This window comes from Gossypium hirsutum, chromosome D08 (assembly GCF_007990345.1).
Source record: "Gossypium hirsutum isolate 1008001.06 chromosome D08, Gossypium_hirsutum_v2.1, whole genome shotgun sequence".
NCBI classification, from domain to species: domain Eukaryota; kingdom Viridiplantae; phylum Streptophyta; class Magnoliopsida; order Malvales; family Malvaceae; genus Gossypium; species Gossypium hirsutum.
Genome location: NC_053444.1, coordinates 31988623 through 32002041, shown reverse-complemented (window position 1 = coordinate 32002041; position 13419 = coordinate 31988623).

The window sequence follows — 13419 nt, the reverse complement described above, 5'->3', positions numbered from 1 at the left end:
TTTAATCACCAACCCATGAATTAAATCTCATAGGGTTGGGATTACATGATGAAACTTTTATTTTATTTAATGGTTGAAGCATATATCTAATTTAATTTCAATTTCTTTTATTTCCTAACTATATGCGTACATTCTCTAGACATAGATGAGTGTGCAGCATGCACATAAACTGAATCTAATTTTGAAAAGGTTGGATTAGTTGGACTGAAAGTGAATGATACAAGTAGGTATTCGACTGAATACTTGCAGCAGACTCTAGACATAGAGTAGCGTTTGTATAAATGAAGGCAAAATATTACAGGTTGCCATGTTAAGGCCTATAGACACAAGCCAGGTAACTTGAGATTTTGCTATCGAAAGAAGCATGCCACTTTAGGTCTCTTCTGAGCAGTAGGTTAAGTACGATTTTGCTGAGGCATTATTGGAAGTAAGGGCAGATTCTTAGTAATCCCAACCTTCTAATCAACATCGTAGACATTCTATCCTTTGTCACAGTATCTTTGTCATAACATTCTTAGTTATTTTTTTTATTCGCTCTCATTTTATTCACGTAATTATTTTCATAATTGCCATTGCAATTTTACTCTTGTTTTGCCTTAACATTTTCCAATATTAGTCAGTACACATGTTGCACTTATCCTTATTATTTTAATTTACCACTGCGTACTTAACTCAGTTTTTCCATATTATTAATCATTATCATACCATTTCTATACCTAATTCGATCCTTGTGGAGATGATCTCACTTATCACTTTATTACTTGCTTCGATGTGTATACTTGCACAATTCGCATATCATATTCACACCCGACATTGAGCCAAAGACTACTCCCCAAATTTTATGACCTCTTTAAATCTTAATAGTTTAGCATTAGTTTGATTAAATGTTTTTTGAAGAGCCCAACTCATGAGCGTATATTTGGCCACCAAGATTTGGAAAGACCCCATCAACAAGGAGAGTGAGGATTGTTAAGGATTGGAAGTGAGAGATGAGAGGAAAGCCTCTTTTATTTGTTGAGGCAAGTTGGCACTCAGATGCTGTTGAACGACGCTAAGAGAGAAGGGGTATTGTCCAAGTTTAAAAATGTCTAACCCCAAAAAAAGATGTTCGATTTTACCAGAAAAGGTTGAGTCAAGTAAAAAATCAAGACAAACTTCTAGTTGACTTCGGTGAACTATTTAAGGAGTAGTCTCTACTATAGGAGGGTTCGCAACATGTATTGAAGAGTTTGAGAAATTAGTGGAACCAGCTGGTACTATAGGTAAAGGGGCAAGTGCAAGAATAGGAGACGTGATACTTCTCATAGGAGCAGGTTCTTTTGTAAGCTTATAGTGAGTATTCAGTGTTAAGGGGGCACTAGTTTTAGTACATGTTTCCACTCTTGACCTTTTCAAGCTTGGTCAGTTGATGCTCTAGATTGATCATCAGTGTTCCTTTCATTCTTTCAAGATTCACCCATTAGTGCAAAAATGTCCTTGTCACCTGCTGATGTGGGTGTGCTAGAAGATTGAGAATAAGAATTAGATCCTGCAACAATAGTAATAGTAAGGTTAGCCTTTTAGGGGAATGCGTGGAAGTAGTACCATGACAAATAATGTTTCAGTTTCGTAGGCGTAGCCCATAGATGTCATAGAAATAAAATGGGAGTTCCATTCATCTTCCCACTAAGACTTGTCCCAAGTCATCATTGGAATTATGTGGCCAGGTTGATTCAGCTGAAGGAACTCGATGAGAGATCGTCCATAGAAGAATGCCATGTGTCCAATGACCATTGGGACTCAGCCCTTCTAGGAAATATTGAAAAACATTCCGAACAGAAACAAGTTCCACCAAAAACACTCATACTGATCCCAAACAACCAAGGAATCCACCCCCTAACTTTGTTGGAAAACGTCTTCACGAGGAATGGACCATAAAGTAGGGAAACCAAACTTGATCTGAAGTTTGCAAGTGACCTTCACAAATTTATTCTTTTTGAGATGAAGATTAGAAGACCAATTTTGGATGATCGGCTCGAAGCCTTATCGTGTACTGAAATGGGCCATTCCAATCAAGGTTCCTTTCCTATTTACTTTTAATAAGTATATCCTTTTGAATACGCCAAGAATAGTCGGCTCATTGTGAATACAACAATCGAGGAAGTAAGCCACCAGCATCCTCCAAGAAAGAGCACGAAGTTGCCTTAGAGTGATGCCATACTCATTTAGCAATGAGCAAAAGAAGAAATGAAGAGGTAAATGAAACCCAGCCTCAAAAAAGGATAAATTCCTCGGTGTTATCTCCCAGATGACACCTCTTTGAATGATTTGGAAGTCAAAAGCATAATTTGAACATAGAATTCCCTTGCCCCTAAGAATCGAGTTAGTTCTTCGTTAGTGGTGGTACAATCTTGATATTGAATGACTACTCATTGGGTGCCTTCAGGACCTTTGGGTCTAAATGGAAAATTATCTCTGGGAAGAATACTTCGACTGGTAGAGTCATGGCTGCCACGACCTCTACTGCGAGTAGTGGTTCTAACCTGTTTGGCATAGTATAGTCCGCCTATTTGTAATTTTTAGCGAATAAGAAATTGGCATAAGGTACCTCCCATGTAAGTAATTGAAGATTCTATCTCGGGTCATTCTGCTATTTAAGAAAAGAATGTGTCAAGTAAAGAGTAAGCTTGGTAAGAGTTACCACCAAATGTATAGTACGCCTAGTTTGCCTAAGCACTATGCTAAATGGGTTTGTAATATGATATGGTTAGGAACCAACTGGATTGATTGGTCAAATAATATTTGTACAGGATCCTCATTTATATTTTTATCAGACTCTGTAGGTCATTTATTAGGACAAATTCTAGCTACAATCAACACTTGTCAAGTTCCACTAAGGGGAAACTGGAAATATATATTCTGAAGTGGACTAGTGTAGGTGGTTTTTCTTCCCTTAATAATACTCTCTGGTTCTTCCTCTTAGAACTTATATGTTTTGTTCTCTAGAAGCTAAGGATTTTAAATCAAATGAGTGGATGTTTCACCTCCTGGTAAGTCTAATAGCTCTGCATGTTAAGTTTTTGAAAGAATAAGGTTGTTAAGAAGCTTATGAACAGTAGGTTATGAATATAAGGCCTTGCATGTAGGTTTTCTATGATTGAGATGTTAGGCATTTATCTTTAAAAAGGTTTTAATGGAGGTTCAATGTTCTTTAAGCAATTCTTATTTCTGGTTCGAGAGGGATGTTTAAGTTTTGGAACTCCAAGCTACAGTCTTATTGAGTATCTATTAGGAATTGTTCAAGTAAAGTATACATGATGGTAGAGTCATGGAAAACTTGTAAGTGTGTAAATGAAAATAATATCACTACATGTTCACTTTAGAGATAAAGGAATCGTTGTATGATCAAAATGTCGTGAGATGTAGTCGCAAATGAAATCAGATAAGTAAAGGTGAATTTTGTGAAGAGAATATGAACAGATCAAGCATGAAGATGATTTAGGTAAGTATAATATATGCAGGATAAATCGATATCCATTTGTGATGCCTCTAGGAAGGCCAGAATATGGCTAACCAGACAGGCAGATCATGTTGAAAGATGACATTCATGCTGATGGCTCTAGTGATATGCGGACTGGATTGGCAAATCACGACATGAAAGTATGGGTAAGACCATGTGGCAAAGACCCATGGTATTGTATGAATTTTAAAATGCTCAATGTGGTACCTTCTGTAACACCCTTAAACCGTCTCTATTACTGGATTAGGGTTATAGAGTATTACCAAGAGAAACAAAACATTTTACAACATTTCAGAATAATTATTCAATTAATTTTTAATCATACAATAAATAGATCAAATCATGGTATATATACTCTTACGATCCCCTAAAAACAACTTGGGAATGATCTAGGATCAAATCGAAACAAATCAGAAAATTTCAAAGAAACTTGCAAAATTTGAAAACAGGGGTCACACGGCCGTGTGGCCAGGCCATGTGACAAAGCCCAGGCCGTGTGAACATTCGATGTCAGAACACACGACTGTGTCCCAGCCTAGGTGTTTGCCCATGTGATTATTTGAAATAAGGTCACACGACCGTGTCACTGGCTGTGTGCCAAACCATTTGTGTATTCGAAGTTGGGTCACATGGTCGTGTGATAAACCATGTAACAATCTATTTTGGCTCACATAGCCGTGTTGCATGTCGTGTGCTAGGCCGTGTGGATACTACATTTATAATCAATAATTACACACGGTTGTGCGTGGTGACTTTGTGTGGCATGTAGCCGTGCGACATCCCATATCCCAGGCCATGTGCACCCTTTTTACCCCTAAATTAAGCAATGTCATGCATTTTTCCTTGCACAACAAGACATGACATATTTAGATAAATTCTTAGGTTCAAAAACACAGTTAAATCATCAAATACATGGTAAAATTTCATTCATCTCATGCCTAACCAATATGTCATTCAAAGGCACCATAATTAAAGATCATTCAATTACTAATTTAGCTAAGTAAGCACCTTGCATTAAACACCTATACATGCTCAACCATCAACCTAATTAACCAAAGTACAAAAATACTCAAAACTTATCATTCCAAAGTATTACCACATTGCTCTTGACCATTAAGAACCAATCCAACCAAAAACACTTTAAACACATATTCAAAACCAAAAATTTCACTAGGAACACCATTATAGTATAACATTTACAACAGCACATCTATATACATGCCACATCCCAAAACGAAATACAAAAACTACGAAATTGGCTGGATAGTTGAGCTCTCAGTCGATCCGTTTGGTCAATCCACAACTTGACTGTAACACCTCTAACCTATATCCATTGCAAGAATAGGGTTACGAAGCATTACTGTTAAAACATAACTTTAAAACATATATTTGCAAAATTTAATAGAAACAAATCATAATCCATTCATATACATGTATATCATCCCTTAATTGAACCCTCGGGGCCTTAAAAATACTTTAGAAACGATTCGGGACTAAATCGAAAACATTTGGAACATTTAAGAAAAAGTTAGAAAAATTGAGCTACGGGGATCACACGACCGTGTAACAATTGAAATACGGACACACGGCCGTGTCCCAACCCGTGTCAGTCCTCTAGTAACTCTCTAAGTTGGGTTTCAAGGCCAAGCCACACGCCCTTGTGCAAGGCCGTGTAACTTCCTGACTTGTAACCTTTAAAAACTATAGGGGACACACGACCGTGTCGCATGACCGTGTGTCACGCATGGCTGAGACACACACTCGTGTCTTAGGCTGTGTGGACATGAAATTGGCCAAAATCAAGCCATTTACATCACCCATTTCAAACATGCACCTACAAACAACTTACACCTATGATCAAGGAACCAAAACATACCAAAACATGCATAATATGACCAATTCAAATGACCGAATTCCATTCAACCAATATGCCATATAGGCACCTCAATCACAAGCAAACAAATATACCTAAAGTTAGGCATAATTGGTCATATTTCAATCATACACATCTAACTCAATCCCATAACCAAACATACCATACTTGACCCAATTGCATCTACTCTATCATATACCGAATTGGCTAGTGAAACATGCTTCAACTTAACCATATTAACAAACATCAACAAGATGACATAAGTACCAAAAATTGTACTAACCATCATAACACATATACATGCCAAACTTATCAACTAACATAAACCACAAGTCCACCTATACATGCCATTATAACCTTGGTCAAAATGTTAAAAACTACCGATATAATCGCTGGATAGTGTGATAGGTCTCCGACAAGCTTCCAAACTGATCAAGCTTCCAATAATTTATAAAACATAGGAAAGAAAACTATGTAAGCATATAATGCTCAGTAAGTTTGTAGGTAATGAATATAAATTACCATTTCAATGCATAACCTTATAATTTAAACATGATTCAATCTAACATAAGCTTGGTACAAGCCTAAGCATCATCAACAACACATGTTTGTGCTTTAACACATAACTTAATTGAATTATCACATGGTAAAGTAGATTTGCATGAACATAATACCATTGAATTCATAATTTCCATAAACATAAATATACATTCATTGATCATTATCATTTCATACATTTCCATAGGTTCATAACATAGTCGATTGGAACACTTACCGTTTCTTCCCTTTTCATGTAACAACCCGTTTTTTAGTGGTGTCGGAAATAGTAGTTTTGGGGCCACCGAATCTAACGAGTAAGTTCATAAATATTGTTATTTAATATTTACAATTTAAATATAGTATTAAAAAGGTTTTCGATTTGATAATTTATGTTATATAAGCGATTTACTAAGTTCAAGTGGTAAGACCCTAAGGTCAAGTGGTTTTAAAAAATGAGGTATCGGTACCTCGTTCCTATAAACAAAGGCGTAAATATTTTTATAAATATTTATGGAATTTTATTAAGGTGGTATTAAAGTTTCATTAAAAAATTTTAACGTTTCGATAGTTAATTAAGCGAAAAGGACTAAATCGTAAAACTTGAAAATTTAATCGTTACTAATTTAAAGGTTTTAATTAAGCAAAGAATCATAATTAGATGGCCTCAATGGCTAAATTACCCATTCCTAAGATGGTGGACGATTTAAGTTTTAATTTCCTTTAATTTTATATATGTTTTATACATTATTTTTAATATTAAAATAATATAATAATGTTAAAATAAGAAAACATAAGGTTTTCTTCTTCATTTTGGTTTTTTCCACCACCGAATTCACCATGGAAATGCTTCAATGTTCATCTATGGCTATACCTTTGCATGGTAAGCCATTTTTCATCTATTTCTTTTAATTTTTATGTTTTTGAGATCGTTGTAACTAGGTCCAACTAGCTCGTACATTCGGTTTTGAAACTATTAAAGATTTTAAATGAATCCATTTATGAAACTATATGATTTTAGTTATTAAAGGATGAATGTGAAATGTTCGATGAGATTTAAAAGTATTTTGTTAAGTAATTTTGATGAATTTTTTTGTTAGGGACTAAATTGTTGAAATAGTAAAATTACAAGGATTTGATGTGAAATTGTTGCAAATATAGGTTTTATTGAAAGCTAAAAATATTCAAATATTTTCAAATTTCAATAAAAATGGTTAAATTGCATGTTTTAGGCTCAGGGACTAAATTGAATAAAAGTAAATTGAATATTTTCGAATATTTTTGTACGTTTAAATAGCATTTTAAATTGTTGTTTTAAATGCTATCATGTTATGTTATCATATCATGCCTCAATAGAAAAATCCAATGAAGTTTCGACGAGCATCGATTAAAGAAAATGGATAGTTTCGACTATCGAATATGAAAAGGGATGGTGACGACCATCAATTATGAAAAGAGATGGTGACGACCATTGAATATGAAAAGGGATAGTTTTAACTATCAATTATGAAAAGAGATGGTGACGACCACCACTTAATGAAAAGGGATGGTTCCGACCACAACTTAATGGAAAGGGATGGTTTCGACCATCGAATATGGAAAAGGATGGTGACGACCATCGAATATGAAAAGGGATTGCGACGATCGAATATGAAAATGGATGGTTACGACCATCGTTTAGCACACTTATGTGAGCTCCAGTAAGGGTTCTGATTGACTTCACCACGATAATTATGGAAATGTATGATGTACAAATGATCAAAGTATAAATACTCATAATTATGAAAGGTATGATTTAAGTGGTGCCATGTTTCCATACCATCCCTTACCATGTGATGATATTGCTAAGTTATGTGTTTAACGACTAGCTTGTAACTATGGTAAATGTTATGTTTATATCTTTTGTGTTATGCAAATGAAATAGCAAGTGTTCAATATGAACCAAGACATGTGTGTATGAAACTTATTGAAATGGTGATACATGGAAAACATGATATGTTATGAAGGATGATAAATCCAATTGGATCATGCTCAAGTATAATGGTTATCTATGTTAAGTCCACATGAATTATATTCAATTATGCTATCATGTGTTGTTGGTGGTGCTTAGGCTTGTGCCAAGTTTATGATTGAATTATATCATGTTTAATCTTAACAAAATACATTGAAACGGTAAGTGCTCAATTAGTAACGTGCTTATGTCCATGGAAAGGTGGAATAAATCAAAGTATGTAATTTCTTATGCAATGGTTGATTATGTAGTTGATTCCAAAAGAGCTATGTTTAAATGCACTAGCTTGTAGTCATGGTTGATTTTATGCTTATAACTTGTACGTTATGCATATGAAACGGACAAGGAAAGGTAATGAAACAGTAAACTCATAGTTGAAATGAAATTTGATGAAAAGGGAATGATAAGTTTGAGTGATGTATTATATGTGAGAAATTTACGTATACTATGGATGAATATACCTATATTATGGATAAATACACTAAGTTGGGAATTGATAATGTTGTTTAGGCTTAGGATAAGCATTGAGAATGGAATGGAAGGAAAGTAAATTGAAAAGTGTCAATCTTATAGAAAGGTTGATGATTATCTATTAAGTTCCATAAAGTCCTATCATGTGATGAATGATAAATATAGGTAACATTAATGAACTTACTTATTTGTGAGTTGATGATTATATAGATTTATGAATCTTGTAGCTTGGCATAGGATTATGTTTATTCTATAAAGTTTATTATTAAAATGGAATGTTATGTTTAAAGTTTGTACTAAGCATTCATTAATTATGTAGTTATTTTTCCTTTACTTTATAAATTATCAGAAGCTCGATCAGGTTGGAAGCTAGTCGGAGATCCATCACACTATTCATCGATTTTATCGGTTGATCTTAATGCTTTGGTTTTCGTTATAATGGCATGTATAGGTGGACTATGTCTAATGATTAGTTGATGATATTGGCATGTAATACTATTATGAATTTGTGAAACTTATGTTATTTTGATGCCTTGACGGTTGGTGTGCTTTTGGCATTTTGATGCTTAATGGTTGGTGTTTATATGATCAAATTGATGCATGGTTTTTATGACCAAAGAGGTAAGTGTTGGCATGTTTGCAAAATGATCATTTAGGGCATGAATTGATATGGAATTTAGTTAAGTATAATTGGTTGAATTATGAACCATTTGGTATGTTTGAATGTGAATTTGGCTTGTGATCAATTATGGTATAACTTGTTATTCAATTAAGCAATATATATATGGATGGAATATGGTTTACCTTGGAAAGGTATTAAACTAGATGTGCATGCTGTAAATATGGTATATAAATGTCGGTTGTTTGGTACCATTTGGAAATGGTTGGTTTGTGTCATTTAGGTGGATTGATGATGCCTGTGAGGAATGGTCAAAAGGGTATGGTTATTTTGATATGGCATGAATCTAATATGATATGGTTGATATGTATCAATTGTGATATTTTTTGGCATGGAAGCAAATTAGTTGATAAATGGTAAATGTGCCTATGTTTAGGTTGACTTGATGAATTATGTTTGTGGTGCATTTTGGCATATTGGTTTTATGGATAAATGACCCATTTAAATTGGTCTTGAAATGCATGTTTGGGTATATTTTTAATGATTGAAATAGGAGCAAATGACTTGTATGTATGAACATGTTTTGGGTGAGAGAAATGGCATGTGACAAGGCCATGTGTCTCAATCGTGTGTAACACAAGGTCATGCGACACGAGCATTTGTCTCAGTCGTGTGTGACAAACTGCCATACGACAAGACTGTATATCCCCTGTAGGTTTTTAAAGGTTGCATTTCGAGAGTTATATGGCCTAGCACACGGGCGTGTGGCTTGGCTGTGTGAACCAAGTCAGAGAGTTACACGAGCACAGACACGGGCTAGGACACGGCCGTGTGTCCCTACTTTGAATGTCCATATGGCCTGAGACATGGGCGTGTGTCTCAACCGTGTGACCTTTGCAGGGTAAACTTTTCTATCTTTTTCTATGAAGTTTTAAATGTTTTCAATTTAGTCTCGAATCGTTTCTAAAGTGTTTCTAAGGCCTCGAGGGCTCGAATTGGGACATTATGCATGTGTTTGATTGGATTTTGCAATGATTATGAAGTGTTGGAAATGAATGACTTAAGTTATGTTTTTATGATAACGTTTGTAACCCTATTTCAGCGACGGATACGGGTTAGGGGTGTTACATTTCATGCCCGTTAAACCATTCAGAATAACATCAGATACGCGGGAAAGCTCACACAAACTGTGCTAAACATATAACCTTTCCTTTCCTTTTCCTTTACATCGTTGCTCACTCGAGCCGATAAATGGGTCTGCTCACACAACCTGACGGTCGGAATGTAAGCTACACGATACGGCTCAGACAAGTTGATGAGTATCCGTAACAAATGCCGGACCTCAACCATCGGTAGGACATTCAAGACCAGCATGTCATTTGTATCCTATATATTCCTAAGGTTCAAACGAGACTCTCTATTAATCCTCGTAACATCATTGGATTTCCATCATTTCTTTACATGATAAATAACATAATAAAATATATATCAAAATAATATTAAAATGTTATTTAAACGTACGAACTTACCTCGATGAGTTGTATTTCTTGAAATGGGATGCTTAGAAAATGTGAATTTTGGTTATCGGAAGTTGTATTTCTTGAACATGTTATATAAGCTTAGGGAATTTGTGTGGATCCCAAAAAGATTTGTAACAGCCCGTTTTTCAATGGTATTTGAAACAATAGTTTTAGGACCACAATTCTCATGAGTGAGTCCGTAAATATTATTATTTAATATTTACAAGTTAATTATAGTGTTATTGTCAATTTTGATTTGGTAGAAAATATTAATTGGTCAGTTAGTCAAGGTACAAGTGGTTCGTACTGAAAGTCAATTGTTTTGGAAAATAAGGTTTCGAGAGTTTTCCTAAAACAGGCTCGTAAATATTTTTATTAAATATTTATGAAGTTTTTGTATAAGTGGATCGAAATTTGGTTCGATAATTTGGAAGATTTAATAGTTAATTAATGAAAAAGGACTAAATCGTAAAAATTGTAAAATTTAGTCACTATTGATTTTTATTAATTAAATGGTTTAATTGGTAAAAGTGGGAGGACTTATATAGTATTTAGACCATAATATTATAGCATGGATGGTTAAGTGATTTTTCGCAATTCGTTGTAGCAGATTAAACCATTTTTCGTACTTAAGGATCTCATATAAATGTAATTTAGTTATATTTTTACTTACTTTTTATCTTTAGTTAATAAATAATAAAAAGTGTAATTTGAGCCATTTATTTGACCTTAGGGGCAAAAATAGGCCTAAAGGAAGGCTAACACATTTGGTAAGTGTACAGGACATCATTCGGAGGCATACGAACACGAGACTGGTCGAGATGTTGCAACACGGAGTGTTGATGCCGCAACATAGTGAGCAGAGCACTCAAAAGGAGCAAACTGCCTTTAGTGTTGTGACATAGATAGAGTTTGTTGCGACACAGGCATATAATCCAGCTTGAGCTTATAAACTGCCATCAATTTCGTGACATAAACCAGGAGATGTCGCGAGACCACCTTGACGAGGGGAATTAATAAGCCAAAAGTGTTTTGGTCCAAAAAACAAACTTTAATTCAAAAATGTCAGCCGAATTAGGTCAATGGACGATGGCCAACCCTAAGCCTATAAATAGACAGCTCTAAACACTTCATAAATAGTTTTTTTTAGGTTTTTAGTACACGACTTTCATTTATTTTTATTTTTATTTTTATTTTTTTCTTTCTAGTTTATTTTGTACTTAGGTTTTCTTTTATCGTTGTAATTTCACTTCCATTTCTATGTCGTTCTTCAGAGAATTTGATTTGTGGAAAAAATCAACTCTTTGTGGATTATCATTCGTGCTAAATCAATATATCAGGATTCTTCTTAAATTCTTTACTTAATATGTTCTTTATGTTTATCTTTTCAATTAAGTTTATGATGTGTATTAGATCCATGAGGAACTAATCCTTTTATGGGAGATTAGCGAGTGGACGTGAGAGTAATTAGCTTCTATGTAGGGTTTCTTAGTGGATCAATTGGTTGGGATAGGAAGAACTTATAATCCTAGGCCTGATAACTTGAGCAAGTCATCTAGGTGGGAATGAACCCAAAAATGGTATTGCCTATCCGTGAACACCTTACCCTAATCCGGTCTAGACTGTGAGGTCAAGAGATAAGTAGTTCTTGCCGACTTATTAGTTTAATGGAAGATTAAGAGATCTTGTTAGGTTAATGACTAGTTGATTGAATAGAACTCGAAATAGGAGTTAGTTATGACCACCAAAGCGAGTTAGTCTTCCGTCCTTAGAATTGATAAAGTCTGTAACTACTTTCCCGTATTTTTTTATGCATTTTAATTATTTTATAAAATATAATTTTTCATCACCTTAGGATTCATCATAATTTAATTTAATTTAATTACTATATTAGATCTGTTAACGTAAGAGAAGGATTAGTTTAGTTTCACCTCCCTTGGATACAATCCTTGGAGTGCTCCAATACTTCGTTGTATAAATCTATATTACAACCTAACCCGTATACTTGCAGAAATCGCCTAAGGATTATATTTGGTTGCTGGATTTACACTCTAGACGTTAGTACGTCCGAAGGCAGTCAAGTTGTTGGCGCCGTTGTCAGGGAGGCAATGCCACTAGATTAGTTTTATTTTTTTCATTTAAAAGGATATAGTTAGGGAGTTCTTAAATTATAGATGCGATTTTACCTTTTGTTTCTATTTACTTTTATTTTTCTCTACTAATGTTTTTACTTTTCTTTATTGTTTCAGTTCATGACTCAAAGTAAGGGCACACCTAGAGAGTCAGCTACTAATCCAGAAAGAATTATTTGTTGAAATCATCGACATTAACAACAACAGCAGATGCAAAATAACCCACCTGTTGCGGTGAACCCACCACGTAATAATTTGCTCTTCGATGAACCTAACTTACAAGATTTACCACCACCACCACCACAATTATCGATAGAACTACAAATTGCTTGAGAAGAACGTACGCTGAGAGACTATGCACTTCCAAACATTGATGTAGTACACGGTAGCATCGCAAGGCTGGCCATAACAACAAATAATTTTCAGATAAAGCCGACAATGATCCAAAATATTTAAACTGACCTACAATTCAGAGAAACTATGACGGATGACTCGAGCTAGCATCTAAAATGGTTTCTCCAACTGTGTGATGCTTTTAAGTTTAACAGGGTCACTGATAACGCTTTCTCTTGGTTAGATTCATAGGCATCAAGATGCATCACAACATGGAATGAACTTGTAGAAAAGTTCTTATACAAGTTCTTTCCTATTAGCAAGACGATCCAACTAAGGAGAGAGATTGTCACGTATAAGTAATTAGAAAGAGAAAGCCTTTACGAAGTTTGGGAGCAATTCAAGTCCTTGGTACAAAGATGCC